Consider the following 13656-nt stretch of genomic DNA (forward strand, 5'->3'; position numbering starts at 1 on the left):
TGACATAGATTTAATTGCATAAACAGTTGTATGTTTTATTTTGACCAATGTTGGAATTATTACATGCAATCAATTGTTGTTATTGTTTTCTCACTATTTTTGTCATTTCAGGAGGAATGTATTTGATGAGCTGCATCAAAGAAATTACCTAACTCAAAGGAGACAACTATGGAGAATGGAGGAAGAAGATTGATCTTGCCTTCGTTTGTGGTGAGGTGGATTGGATTACCACTGAACCAAAGCCCACTGAGCCACCGGCTCCAGTGAGGGGGACTGATGAAATAGATGCTGACTGGCAGAAAAGCGAAAGGGACTATGCTCCCTTAAAGTTGTCATATGATCTTGAGATCAAAAAGTGGACCAACGCCAACAAGAAATGTGTGGCAGTAATAAAGAACACAATTGAGCCTACCATTCTGGGCTCAATTGGAGAGTTTGACTCTGTTACAGAGTACCTAAAAAAGATAAAGAGTCAATTCACTGGCTCTTCAAAGACATATGCTACATAGATCATAGAACAGTTGGTCACACAAAGGTACTATGGAGGTGCTGGTAATATAAGAGATCATATTATGGGGATGAGTGCCTTGAACTCCAAATTCAAACCGATGAACTTGGATCTCAAGGAAGAGTTTCTTGTCCACTTGGTGTTTGCTTCACTGCCAAAAGATTTTGCAACATTCGTTGTAAACTACAACATGTAGCCAGAAAAGTGGAATATGGAAAAGGCAATTGGAATGTGTGTGCAAGATGAAGACAGACTCAAGAAACAAAATGGTGGGTCTCTCAACTTTGTGCACAATAAAAAGAAAAGGCCTTTCCATGCTGGTTCCTCCTCACAGTCAAAAGACAAAGCTCCTATGCCACATCAGCATCAGCAGCAGCGCCCACCAGCAGGCAAAGATGAGTGCCACTACTATCACAAGCAGGGACATTACAAGCAAGATTGTCCCAACTACTTAAAGATGATAATGGCAAAGAATGGTGAGAATGTAATTTCATTTGTAAATGAATCCCTGTATATACAGTTTTCTAAATTTACTTGGTGGATTGACTCTGGTGCAACTGTGCATGTTGCAAATTCTTTGCAGGGGTTCCGTTCGACAAGGACTACGCTAAGAAGTGAAAGACACATTAAAGTCGCGAACGGAGTACAAGCAGAAGTTGAAGCTGTTGGCGATGTCTCCCTCGAGCTAGTTAATGGTTTCATGCTTGTATTAAAAGATGTTTTATTTGTTCCTTCACTTCAGAGAAACTTGATTACTGTATCACGCCTAGACAAAGATGGTTTTGGTTGCCATTTTGCAAATGACAAATGTGAACTATGGTTTCATAATAATTGTATTGGTGATGCTTTGCTTCACAATGAGCTTTATTTATTGTCTATGCGTGATAAAGTACATTCTGTATGTGATGTAAATGTGAATGAATCCTTGTCAGAGAAAGAAACAAAGAAAATAAAGAGAACTCGAGATACATCATCGAAATTATGGCACTGTCATTTAGGCCATATTTGCACTGTCGTTTAGGCCATATTTCGAGGGGGTGAATTGAAAGTTTAGTGAAGAATAAAATTCTTCCTCCACTAGAGTTCTCTGATCTTGAACAATACGTTGAATGCATTAAAGGAAAATTTGTAAAGCAAACTAAAAAGGGTGCCAAACAAAGTGCAGGAATGTTAGAAATAATCCAGATTGATATATGTGGCCCGTTTCCTATGAAAAGTGTGGATGGCTATGATTCGTTCATAACATTCATAGACGATTACTCCCGTTATGGCTACATTTATCCAATTAGAGAAAGATCAGAAGCGTTGAATAAATTTAAAATATTTAAAACTGAGGTTGATAAAAGAATTAAAATAGTCATGTCAGACCGTGGAGGGGAGTACTACGGTCGACATACCCCTTATGGACAAGTTCCAGGACCTTTTGCAAGGTTTTTACAGGAAAATGGTATAGTTGCCCAATATTCCACACCGGGGGAGCCTCAGCAGAATGGAGTAGCTGAAAGGCGCAACCATACACTGGTGGATATGGTGCGCAGCATGATGAGTTATTCCACACTGCCATTGGGTTTGTGGATGGAGGCGTTAAAAACCGCCATCCATATTCTCAACAGAGTGCCAAGCAAATCGGTGCCCAAAACACCGTATGACCTGGGGGAGCCTAGCTGAGGCTAAAATATTTAATCCAAACATTGGACAACTGGATCCCAAAACAGTAAGCTGCCATTTCATAGGCTATCCAGAAAGATCAAAAGGTTTTCGTTTCTACTATCCAAACACACACAAAGTTTGTAGAAACGAGATATGTTGTCTTCCTAGAAGACGAAATGATGAGGGGGAGCATAGTACCTTGAGAAATTGACCTTGAGGAGAAGCGGGTGTATGTGCCTGCTCCTATGATTCAAGAACCATTTTTCTCACTACCTGTTGATGCTACACCAAAAGTTCCAGAAATAGTGATGCCAGTACCTTTTCCGGTTGTTACTACGCTAACTATTCCACATATTATGGTGTCAACACCTGTCGGAATTCCACCTACACCAACAGTGAGTGAAGGTTCGGAACCTGTCATCCAGGAGCCACCTGAACCCGCGGTTGGACATGAGGAGGAGGAGCTATAGCCTCCTATAGAAAATGTGCCAGAAGTTGAGGCACAAAATGTGCAACAGGTCGTGGCCCCTAGAAGATCACAAAGAGAAAAAAGGTCAGCTATTTCTAGCGACTATCAAGTATATGATACAGAAGAGGTTCATGTGGAGGGTGATCCCACTTCATATGAAGAAGCCATGAGAAGTGTTCACTCATCTAAATGGCTGGAAGCTATGGAGGATGAGATGAAATCAATGAGTTCCAATGTTGTTTGGGACTTAGAGGAAATTCCTAAAGGAGCCAAAATAGTAGGCTGTAAATAGGTCTACAAGATCAAACAAGACTCCAAAGGGAACGTAGAAAGGTTCAAAGCACGACTCGTGGCAAAAGGCTTTACGCAAAGGGAAGGGATAGATTATAACGAAACCTTTTCTCCGGTTTCGTGTAAAGATGCCTTCAGGATTATAATGGCATTGGTGGCAAATTATGACTTAGAGTTACATTAGATGGATTTAAAGACGGCATTCCTTAACGGGGATCTGTATGAAAATATTTACATGGCACAACCGAAAGATTTTGTTGTGGAAGAAAAAGAGCATATGGGATGTCGCTTAAAGAAATCTATTTATGGACTAAAGCAAGCCTCTAGGCAGTGGTATCTAAAATTTGATGAAATGATAAGGAAATTTGGGTTTAAAGAAAATGAGGAGGACAACTGCATTTACACAAAGTTCAAAAGTGGAAGATTTATCTTCTTGATCCTGTATGTGGATGACATTCTACTTGCTAGTAATGATGTCAGTGTGCTGCTGGAGACAAAGAAATTCTTGTCCTCAAACTTTGACATGAAAGATCTCAGCGAAGCTTCATTTGTTTTGGGAATTGAAATTCACCGAGATAGAACAAAGAGGGTATTAGGACTATCACAAAAGGCATACTTAGAAAAGCTTCTAAAAAAGTATAGTATGCATATGTGCAAGCCTTCACCTGCTCCAATACTCAAGGGCGATAGTGTGGCAGAACCGCCAGAATTAATCCGGTTTAAATGCGTAAACCATCACTATTAGCACTAAAATGGTTAATACGCACTTAAGACAGAATAATTTGACAGTCTATCGGGTATAATCCCGATAAAACCACTTGATTTCGGATCGAAACAACATACCTCATGCAAAGGTGAGTCCAGATATTACAATAACCATAATATAACTTTAATAACAAAAGTTATTATAAACTAAGTTTGAGGATTCAAAAGGATACCTCCGAAATTTGAAGTAGGTAAGTTCTTCAGAGTTAAACAGCAGAAAAGAAAACGATATCTAGTGACGATATATGACATCATGATGAAGCCTGTACATGACGTCAATCTCACCAAGTTACCTGAAAGCAAAGTTAAAAGTAAGACTGAGTATACTAATACTCAGCAAGACTGACCCGTCTTAAGGGTATAACATCCCTTTAACTAGACATGCAAGGCTTGTGAAGGCTCTAGAGTTTCTTTTGCTGAAAAGTAATAAAGTGTAGGTCCTTAATTTCAAGTTTTAGCTTTCAGATTCTAGTTTCATTAACCATTCTAGATTTGCACCTATCTATACAAGCATGGTAGAGAAATTATTTGCATCCAACAAGATTAAGTATCATCTTTGTTTCACTTCTTACTCCATGTGGCAAAGCAATTAAGCAGTCTCAATATCCGTGAGAGGCGGAACTGTTCCAACTGAATTTCAATCCTTGCAAGGTAAAACCTAACACACACGCTTGGAGTACCGTTGAGTCACTTCCAAGCAACCATTTGCTTCTCATTCCGGTTCATGGATCAGTGCCACTCTCAACGAGTACAGAGAACCACTCTTCTCTGCACCCGTAATCAATTCTTCGAACATAGGGCACCAACCTCGTCCCTCAAAACATAAACTTTAGTTATAATTTAACTTCCTATCTCTAAGAGAGAGTGGGAGGTATGTCCATTTGCCGGGCCGAGGAGTTACTAGGCTTGCCGCTTACCCATAATTCACGGCATGTGGCTAGTACTTTCAAACGCTTAACCACGATCACCAGCACACTACGGCCTTAGCAAATTTATCAACACAGACGGATTTTAAATGAAGAGGTTGACCAAATCCGTCCATGGTCCTTATAGTGATTGCAAGAGAGTAAACAATCAACTCCTATAAAGCTCGCGAGTGACAGGCAATCACTCGACTTTTACCGGTCCTATTAGCATAGCAGCTATTTCAGACTTAGATCTAGTGTTCAATCAATAGGCACCTAGAATTATGCATCTAAGGTTTTCATACAACTCCAATAACTTAAATGCACAAGTAAATAATAACGATAAGTTGTATAATTTGAAATAATAGGATTATGCTCCGGGGCTTGCCTTTAGAAGGGTCTATAGAGTTAGTAAGCTTTAGCTTTTCCGAATTGGGGTTCGGGGCTTCAGTTAATTCTGCAACATTGATTGGACTTTATACAGTTCACTCTCGAACTTCGAGTTCAAGTTCAGGTCTTCGTTATCTTCCGTAATGCTGACTTGGGCTTCAGAAGTATCCTCGTTTGGCTCCTGGAATAGTTCATACGTTCCGTCGACTAGCGATATCGTTTCTATATGCAATGCAGTACTCGAAATTAGTGAAGTGCTTAAGTATAGCTTTCCTTCACTAAAAAGTTGTTATCCAATAAAGTAAGCATTTAAGACCAAGCTTAAAAGTATTACTTTACAGGGCAATCATTTATTGAGTAAAAGTAAACACAAGAAACTTCATAACAGAACTAATTATGCTAGATAGTATGGTTTGAATTCAAAAGAAAGCAAGGATAGTTCTATTCAGGAACATGGGGTGGGTTGAATTCAAAATTAGAATTAGAATTCAAAAGAATTCAACAACTAGGGTTCAAACATTAAACATCAACTCAAGGTTCAAAAGAAAAGATCATGTATGTAAATCAAGTTCAAACATGGAGTTTATTCTAACAAAAACAGAAACAACACTAGTATGCATGAATTAACCCTAGAATTCAAGAATAAATCACAAACTCAAGCTAAACAATGCAAAAATTCTTCCAAAAATTAACATAAACTATTTATGATCAGTAGATCTCATGGTAAAAAAATGACCTTAAGTAATTAACAAAAGCATGCTTTACATAAATAAACAAATGCATATACTAGAAATAAACAAAGCACATGAAATAACAAGCAAAAGTCAAATATTTGAGCCACTAATTTTATACAAGACTACTCATGGCAAAAGGAGACTAGGCTCCAAAAATTAAGCATAACAAAGCTATGGTTAAAAAGATACAAATAAATTACTCATTTGCTAACATAAAAATTTCAAAGCATGACATGGCTCCAAACATCAATTATCTAAAAACTAAGAACAACTAACCTTTTTATACTATTAAACATAAATCTATTTTTGCAGCAAAAAGTTATAACTAAAACATGTCATATTATAATTCCAAAAGGTAGAGATTTTAACAAGGATTCTAGAAAGTATTTATTTGCTATTTTAGGATTTTTCTACAAATTACTTAGAATTTTAAAAATTGAATGCAAAAAGGTGAAAAGAAAACCAAATATTGCAGATGGGTCCCTGGTTTTGCACTGGGGTCCCTGGAAACAAGAGAAACCTTTCAATCGGGTCCTTCACCAAAACAGGGAGCAGGGGAGCTCGGCTCCGGCCGTGTTCCGGCGATCTGAGGCCAGGAGAGGAAGGGGGAAGTTGGGGGAAATGGAGAGAGGGCTCGTGCGCACCTCTAAAGGGTCTCGGGTGGGGCTGGGATGGCCTGAGGTGGGCTGTCCACACGAGCAGGCGACCGGCGATGGTCGGAGATGGTGGAGGCGGCGCTCCGGTGGGATTTAGTGGAGAGGGTCAGGTGTGGGAGCTTCAAGGGGATGAGGAGAAGCTACCAGGGTGACCTATTTGGGCAGTGTGAGGGAGGAGAGGCGACACCGCAGGTGACCGGCGGGCAGCGGCGCCATGGAGGGAAGAGGCGGCGGTGGATGCCGAAGCAAGGCCCTATTGGGCTATTTATAGGCAAGGGAGGAAGAGGATGAGCAAGAGAGGGAGAAGATAGGCTCGTCGGAGACCTTGGCCAAAGGGCGGCGGCGAGGCAACTCTTCCAGTGAGCGGCCGGCGAGGTGGCAGGGCTCGGCGGCGTGGCGCACGCATGAGCTACCAGCAGAGGCGAGGAAAAAATGGCGGCAGGGCTTGCTCGCGACGCGTGGAGGCGGCCAGGGCGGCGCTCCGAGGCAGCGCGGCGTTCCGGGGGGTGGAAACCGCGGCAGCGCCCCTGTTTCTCGGTAGACAGAGGAAGAAGAAAAACAGTGGGTGGACTTAGATGCAAAAAGGAAAGAAGCTATGTGGTTTTCTGTAAAACTAAAATTTCCCCCTATTTTAGGGCTCAAATGAAAAAGTGCTTAACATGAAAATTGCTCAATTTTTTAAGACCTACAACTTTCATGTTGTGCAAAAATCCACTAGATCAAAGGTTTTGAAATTATTTTGAAATCCGTCCACTACTAGAGAACAGGGCTTTTGTCCCGGTCTACAGATGCTTTTTATCCCCGTTCCTTAACCGGGATTGGCCGTCCGGGATAAATATGTGCATCTCTTTTGTCCTGGAAGCTATCGAACTAGGACAAATGCTAATTTTTGCGAACAAAAAAAATTAGGTCGCTAGCGCCCGCGTACGGGAGCCAGCTTCTCCAAATTCAAAATCAATCTCAAAATCAATTACAATCACAAATCAATCATTCACAAAATCAATTATCACAACTACAAACAATTTTTTCACAAATTAATCCGTTCACATATACATATTTGACAAAAAAAAACAAGAACAACAGCGCCGCCCGCCTGGATCTGGCGGCGCCATCCCCGCCGGCGCGACTGAGCAGAGCTGCTGCCACCGCGAGGGCCTGGCCGGGGCGCGGAACCAAGCCGACCCCGCCGGGGCCTGGACGCACCGGGAACCGCCCCCGCCGGGCCGAGCTTGTGCCCGCCGCTGGGGCCTGGACGCGGTGCGGACTCGCGCTGGCGACCGCCCCCGCCGAGCCGAGCAGCCCCCGTCGGGCCGAGTTGTTGCCGCCGTCGGGGCCTGGCCGCGGCGCGGACCCGCGCCGGCGACGCCACTGGGTTGGAGGCGCTCCAACGGGCCCGAGCCACCCTGGCCAGTGCCCGTGCCTTGGCCGCGCCCTGGCTGCGGCTTGCCGGCCCCGCCCGCACCGGGGAGGGAGCTGAGGGCCAGAGGGAGGGAGGAGAGAAGGCAGCTGAGGAAGGGGGGCGGGACTACGGGAGGAAGAAGATAAGGCAGAGCGAGAGGAGAGGGAGAGAAATGAGAGGAGTGGAGCCAGCGACTTGGAAAATATCGGGAGGAAGACGGCGGTCACTTTTTTGTCCCGGGTGCTGGCTCCACCCGGGACAAAAAGGCTCCCTTTTATCCCGGTTGGAGCCACCACCCGGGACAAAAGGTCCATTTCTTTTCTCGGTTGGTGTCTCCAACCGGGACAAAAGGCCACTGTCCCCCCGCTGGCCCGGCTAGCCATTGGACCCGGGACAAAAGCCACCTATTGTCCCGGGTCCAAAGACAGTCGGGACAAATGGCCTGGAACAAAGTCCTATTCTGTAGTAGTGGTCAAAACTTTTATTTGCTAAAGAATACAACTTATGTTTTAAATTTGCAAGGGTAGCCCTAAACATAAAAATTTCTTTTTTATGAGGGTAAAAAGTGAAAAACAAAATATACATTTTAGACCTCTCATAAATTTTGAAACTTTGCCTTTTTCAAAATTATTTTATAAAAAGGACTTTGCATCTTTCTTTTAAAATTTACAAAAATACCCTTGCTAAGATAAACATGTTTTAAAGTTTCAAACACAAAAATTATATTCTTAATTGAATGGTTTTAGCCCCAAAAACCTGGGTTGTCACAGATAGATTTAGGAAATTTCAATGTCCCAGGAACCAATATGAGATCGATCAAATGAAAGCGATTCCATATGCTTCAGCTATCGGAAGCATATGCTCAAGTTTGTACACGCCCTGACTTAGCGTTTGTTACGGGATACTTGGTAGATATCAAAGTAATCCAGGACAGGCACACTGGATCATGGTAAAGAAAACTTTGCGTTATGTGCAAGGCACAAAAGGTGTGATGCTAACATACAAAAAATCCGATTCCCTAGAGATAGAAGGTACTCAGATGCGGATTTTGCGGGGGGCATCGATGACCGAAAGACCACATACGATTATGTGTTCACACTCGCAGGGGGAGCTATATCATGGAAAAGCTCCAAACAAAGTGTCACTGCATCATCGACAATGTACGCTGAATTTGTGGCATGTTATGAGGCCTCGGGGCAGGTTGAATGGTTAAAGAAATTTATACCCGGTTTAAGAGTGGTAGACAGCATTCAAAGATCACTTAGAATATACTGCGACAATAAACCAGCAGTGTTTTATGCTCACAACAATAAATCAAGTGGTGCTGCCAAACACATTGACATAAAATTTTATGTTGTGAAAGAGAAAATTCAGCACCACTGACTTTCCTATTAACATAGGCCTACACCAGGGGTCAACATTGAGCCCTTATTTATTTGCTTTAGTGATGGATGAGGTCACAAGGGATATACAAGGTGAGATCCCTTGGTGTATGCTCTTTGCTGATAATGTGGTGCTAATTGACGAGAGTATGGCAGGGGTTAATAGGAAGTTAGAGCTATGGAGACGCACGTTAGAGTCGAAAGGGTTCAGAATTAGTAGGACCAAGACCGAGTACATGATGTGCGATTTCAGCGCAACTAGGCATGAGGGGGGAGACGTTAGTCTAGATGGACAAGTGGTGGTCCAGAAGAATACTTTTCGGTATTTAGGATCGGTGCTACAAAAGGATGGCGACATTGATGAAGATATTAGGCATAGAATTTCAGCTGGCTGGTTGAAATGGCGGCAAGCTTCTGGCATCCTTTGTGACAAGAAAGTACCACAAAAGCTAAAAGGCAAATTCTATAGGACAGCAATTCGTCCGGCGATGCTATACGGTGCTGAATGTTGGCCTACAAAAAGGCGACATGTCCAGCAACTGAGTGTAGCAGAGATGCGGATGTTGCGGTGGTTTTGCGGGCACACAAGGAGGGATAGAGTCCGGAACGAAGTTATTCGGGATAGGGTCGGAGTGGCACCAATTGAGGAGAAACTTACCCAGCATCGGCTGAGATGGTTTGGACATGTCCAACGAAGGCCTCCTGAGGCCCCGGTGCGTAATGGGGTTTTTGAGCGGGTCGATAATGTAAAGAGGGGTAGAGGTAGACCTAAACTGACATGGGATGAGTCGGTTAAGAGAGACCTTAAGGATTGGAATATCTCTAAAGATATAGCTTTGGATAGGAGCACTTGGAGACTAGCTATCAATGTGTTGAACCTTGAACTTATTTCTTTCGGGTTTCATTTCTAGCCTACCCCAACTTGTTTGGAAAAAAAGGTTATGTTGTTGTTGTTGTTGTTTGTTGAAAGAGAAAATTCAGAATCACTCCATTACTCTCAAGCATGTAAGTACAAAGAAAATGCTTGCGGATCCGCTCACAAAAGGCTTATCACCCAATGTGTTCAATGAACATATAGCCGGCATGGGTTTAAGGGAAAGCCTGTGATTTCTGGAGAATAAAAGGGCCCAAAAGTTAAAGAATTTGTTTCAAAACAGTGATGTGTGTGGTAGCTGTTAAGTCTATTGGTCTTGGACCATGACGATGAAGCACGCTCTATTCATTAATCTGTGATGGAACAATTAAAGAAAAAAGTTTTAAGTTAAAGTATAAAGTTAAAGTACAAAGTGAGATCAAGAGAGAGAATGTTGTATTGATCTTCTAATTAATATGCCCAACGGCCTATTAGACCCTTGATCCGCACCCTGATCGGGGGCGCCCAACCCTTAATGGTTGGTGGGCCCCCGCTGTACAGTACCAAAATAAAAGGGGGTGAGGGGCCGGGGCACTCGGTACGAGGTTCACCGCGCCGCCAACACCCTCACCCACATTTCTAAACCTTTAGCCGCTCTGGAGGGGGCGCTGGAGCAGTGGGAAGACTCACCGCCGCCGCCGTCGACGCTCATCCATCGGCGTCGCTGCCACCGTCCTCGACTCCGCCACTACACGCTGTGACGCCTCTGCACCGCTCGTCACCGCCCTTGAGCGGATCTCCATCAACAAACCAGAGATGGCCGTCTCAAGCTCCACCGGTGGTGATGGTCTCTCCCTCCTCTCTCAAAGTACTCTCTTTTCTTTCTGTTTTAGATCTAGGACTCTTTTGTACTCAAGAAAAGGAAAGATGAAAGAAACCCCGCTTGATCTGTACACTGTGTGATCCTAAAGTCTAACATCCTAAAGTCTAACAGGAGGCCGTAGAATTTTCTGGACCAGCCACTTCTCTCATGGTTGGGAAGGGAGCTCCCTACTTTTTCCGTTCGTTCACTCCGTTCGCGCACGTTGTCGCCTCAATGCTATGTTGGCGGCCGTCCTCCCCTCACCTGCCCCAGTTGTGACATACCAGGTTGATCTGCTACTACGCCGTCCGTTCTCCGCACGGATCTCGGACATTCTTTGCCAACTCCGCCCACCCACCATTGAGCACTACTTCCCTCCCTTACCGAGCTCTCCTGCAACCATACTTGTCCCAAGCTCAGGTTTGACCGCCGCCACCCCGATCTCGAGCTGACCGGAGCTGCCGTCCTTTCCTTGGCTATCATCTTCTTCGAATTGAGGAGCCATCCTGCAAAACCAATGCTCAATGACTTGGAGAACGACAACGGAAGGCTACATGAGCTCGATTTGAGGTAGAATTGGAGCACCATGGGTGGATCTGGATGGCTGGACGGGAGCCTGCAGGCAGCGTAGAGAGAAAGCGAGCGGTGATGGAAGGAGGAAGAGAAGTCATAAGAGAGGAGGAAGCATAGACGAGGGGGTGTGGGCCTGCGAAAAAAAATCATAACGATACACCGACATGTGGTCCTATGGAAGCAGGGGTTTAAGGTCTTCGCTTCCTAGCACAAGTAGCACAAATTTTAACTAATAATTAGAAATACTAAATAATGGTATTTTACAAAACTAATTTCATAACCCCGCGCTACTTCGCGAGACGAATTTAATGAAGTCTTTAACCGCATAATTTGAGGATGGTTACTGTAGTATCACTGTAGCCAATCATTGATTAATTACCGTCATTAGATTTATCGCGAAAAGTTACACTCATCCGTGAAAATGTTGTTCAAATAAACTTCGTTTAGTACTCCATGCATACAAGATTCTTTTTTGTAATGCGTGTGCTAGGAATGTAGGAGAAACTAAACATGGCCTAAATGTAGAATCTGTTGTCGAAGGTAATGGTAAAAAATAAATCCCCATAAAGTAGGAAAAGCTCCTACTTAAAAAGTAGAGATCCTAAAGTAAGAGTCCTTGCTGGAGTTGCTCTAACTACTGTATGAGTGGGCTCAAAACTAGACTTAAAAATCATTACAACCAACAGTTGGTTATATTATTAACCTTGCCCTTACGTGTGGATGCATGTGCTTAGTTATCTAGGCTTGTTTGGGAAAGCTCCACTCCACAAAATTCAGCTCTGCTCCACCACGTCTTGGTTCAGAAAAAAAAATGTGGAGGTGATGAACCTCTTTGCCTAATAACGTAGCTTCGGCTCCTAAAATTTTAGGGTATGTTGGGAATAGTCTCTTTTATTCATGGTAGATGGATGGCTACTGTTTGATTGCATCTTGAATTTTTTGACCTGCTACGGTACCACGGTCCTGTTCACGCCAAAAAAAAAGTTGCTGCTGAACGTTCAATGTTCGCTTTATGGAAAAAATAAGTTAGTATATTGGTGATCACATATAGATCCAAAATCTATATTTATTACTAAAAGTGAGTAAAGTTTACATCCAAACCTTTTGGTTTGGTGCGTTGTTTTGGTCTGCCCTATGTTATTGACAAGTGGGTCTTAGTTCATCTCGTATGCGAGTCGGACCAACCCCTCCGTCCACGACTCAATCACGTAGATCTCAACAAATTAACACACAGACACCAATACGTATCTAATACTGATACTAACTTTGTCCGGAATAATGCACACACATAATTGTCTATTGAAATATATTCAAATATTTGAAGGTCCTAGCGGCCGCAAGAGTCGGCGGTTCATTTTGCCGGCAGCCTCCAGCCAGGGATGCTCCAAAGGGAGAGGGCGGCGATGCCCTAGATGGACCTGGCGCCGAGCGACGAGCACAAATTGGTGGCGGGGAAGAAGAAAAGTTGAGGAAGGAGGAGGTGTTGTTTCTTTTAATGCTAAAGATAGAGCGTCCGACCATTTGAACGCACTATCCACCGTTTAAACAATGCCCCACCAATCCTACAGCAAAAATCAGGCGCGCCGATTCATCCCCACGTCGCCCGCTTCTTGCGCATGCACCTCCTCCATTTCGTCACCAACTCCACCTTACCGTGTCCTGGAGGTCGCCCATAAGCTCCATTCAAGATGTTGCAAGGGACCCATTTTTATTGTAATTTTTCTATAAAGCTTCAATCATGATATAATATGGAATGTTTAATCAAATAACTATCCGATCTTAGATGGTACTTTTCTCGTGATGTTTCAGTATATTGCACAAGATGCTTCCATGTAGATATGTAAACGGATCGAATACAGACGGATAATATTGATATCGTATTTGTTTTCATATTTCTATTCGAATACGGAGTCGGATATAGATAGTGTTAGTTTTTGCCAGATAAGATTATAATGGATATGGACATCATAAAAATGTAACTTCTTAGTATTCAGATACATATCAGTTACAGATATTGAATATATGAAATCGAATACGAACGGATAAAAATTCTTTTAAACTGAATCGAATTCGAATACAATTGGAAAATATCCGTACTATTTACATCCCTACTTTCACATTTTGTAGTAGTTAGTTTGGGGTGTTGTTTTCAATGCTACAACATGTAATTCAGTCTGCTGATAGTGTTTTGCTTATGTTGCATATGCTATATTTTCATG

This window comes from Panicum virgatum, chromosome 4K (genome assembly GCF_016808335.1).
Source record: "Panicum virgatum strain AP13 chromosome 4K, P.virgatum_v5, whole genome shotgun sequence".
Classification (NCBI taxonomy): domain Eukaryota; kingdom Viridiplantae; phylum Streptophyta; class Magnoliopsida; order Poales; family Poaceae; genus Panicum; species Panicum virgatum.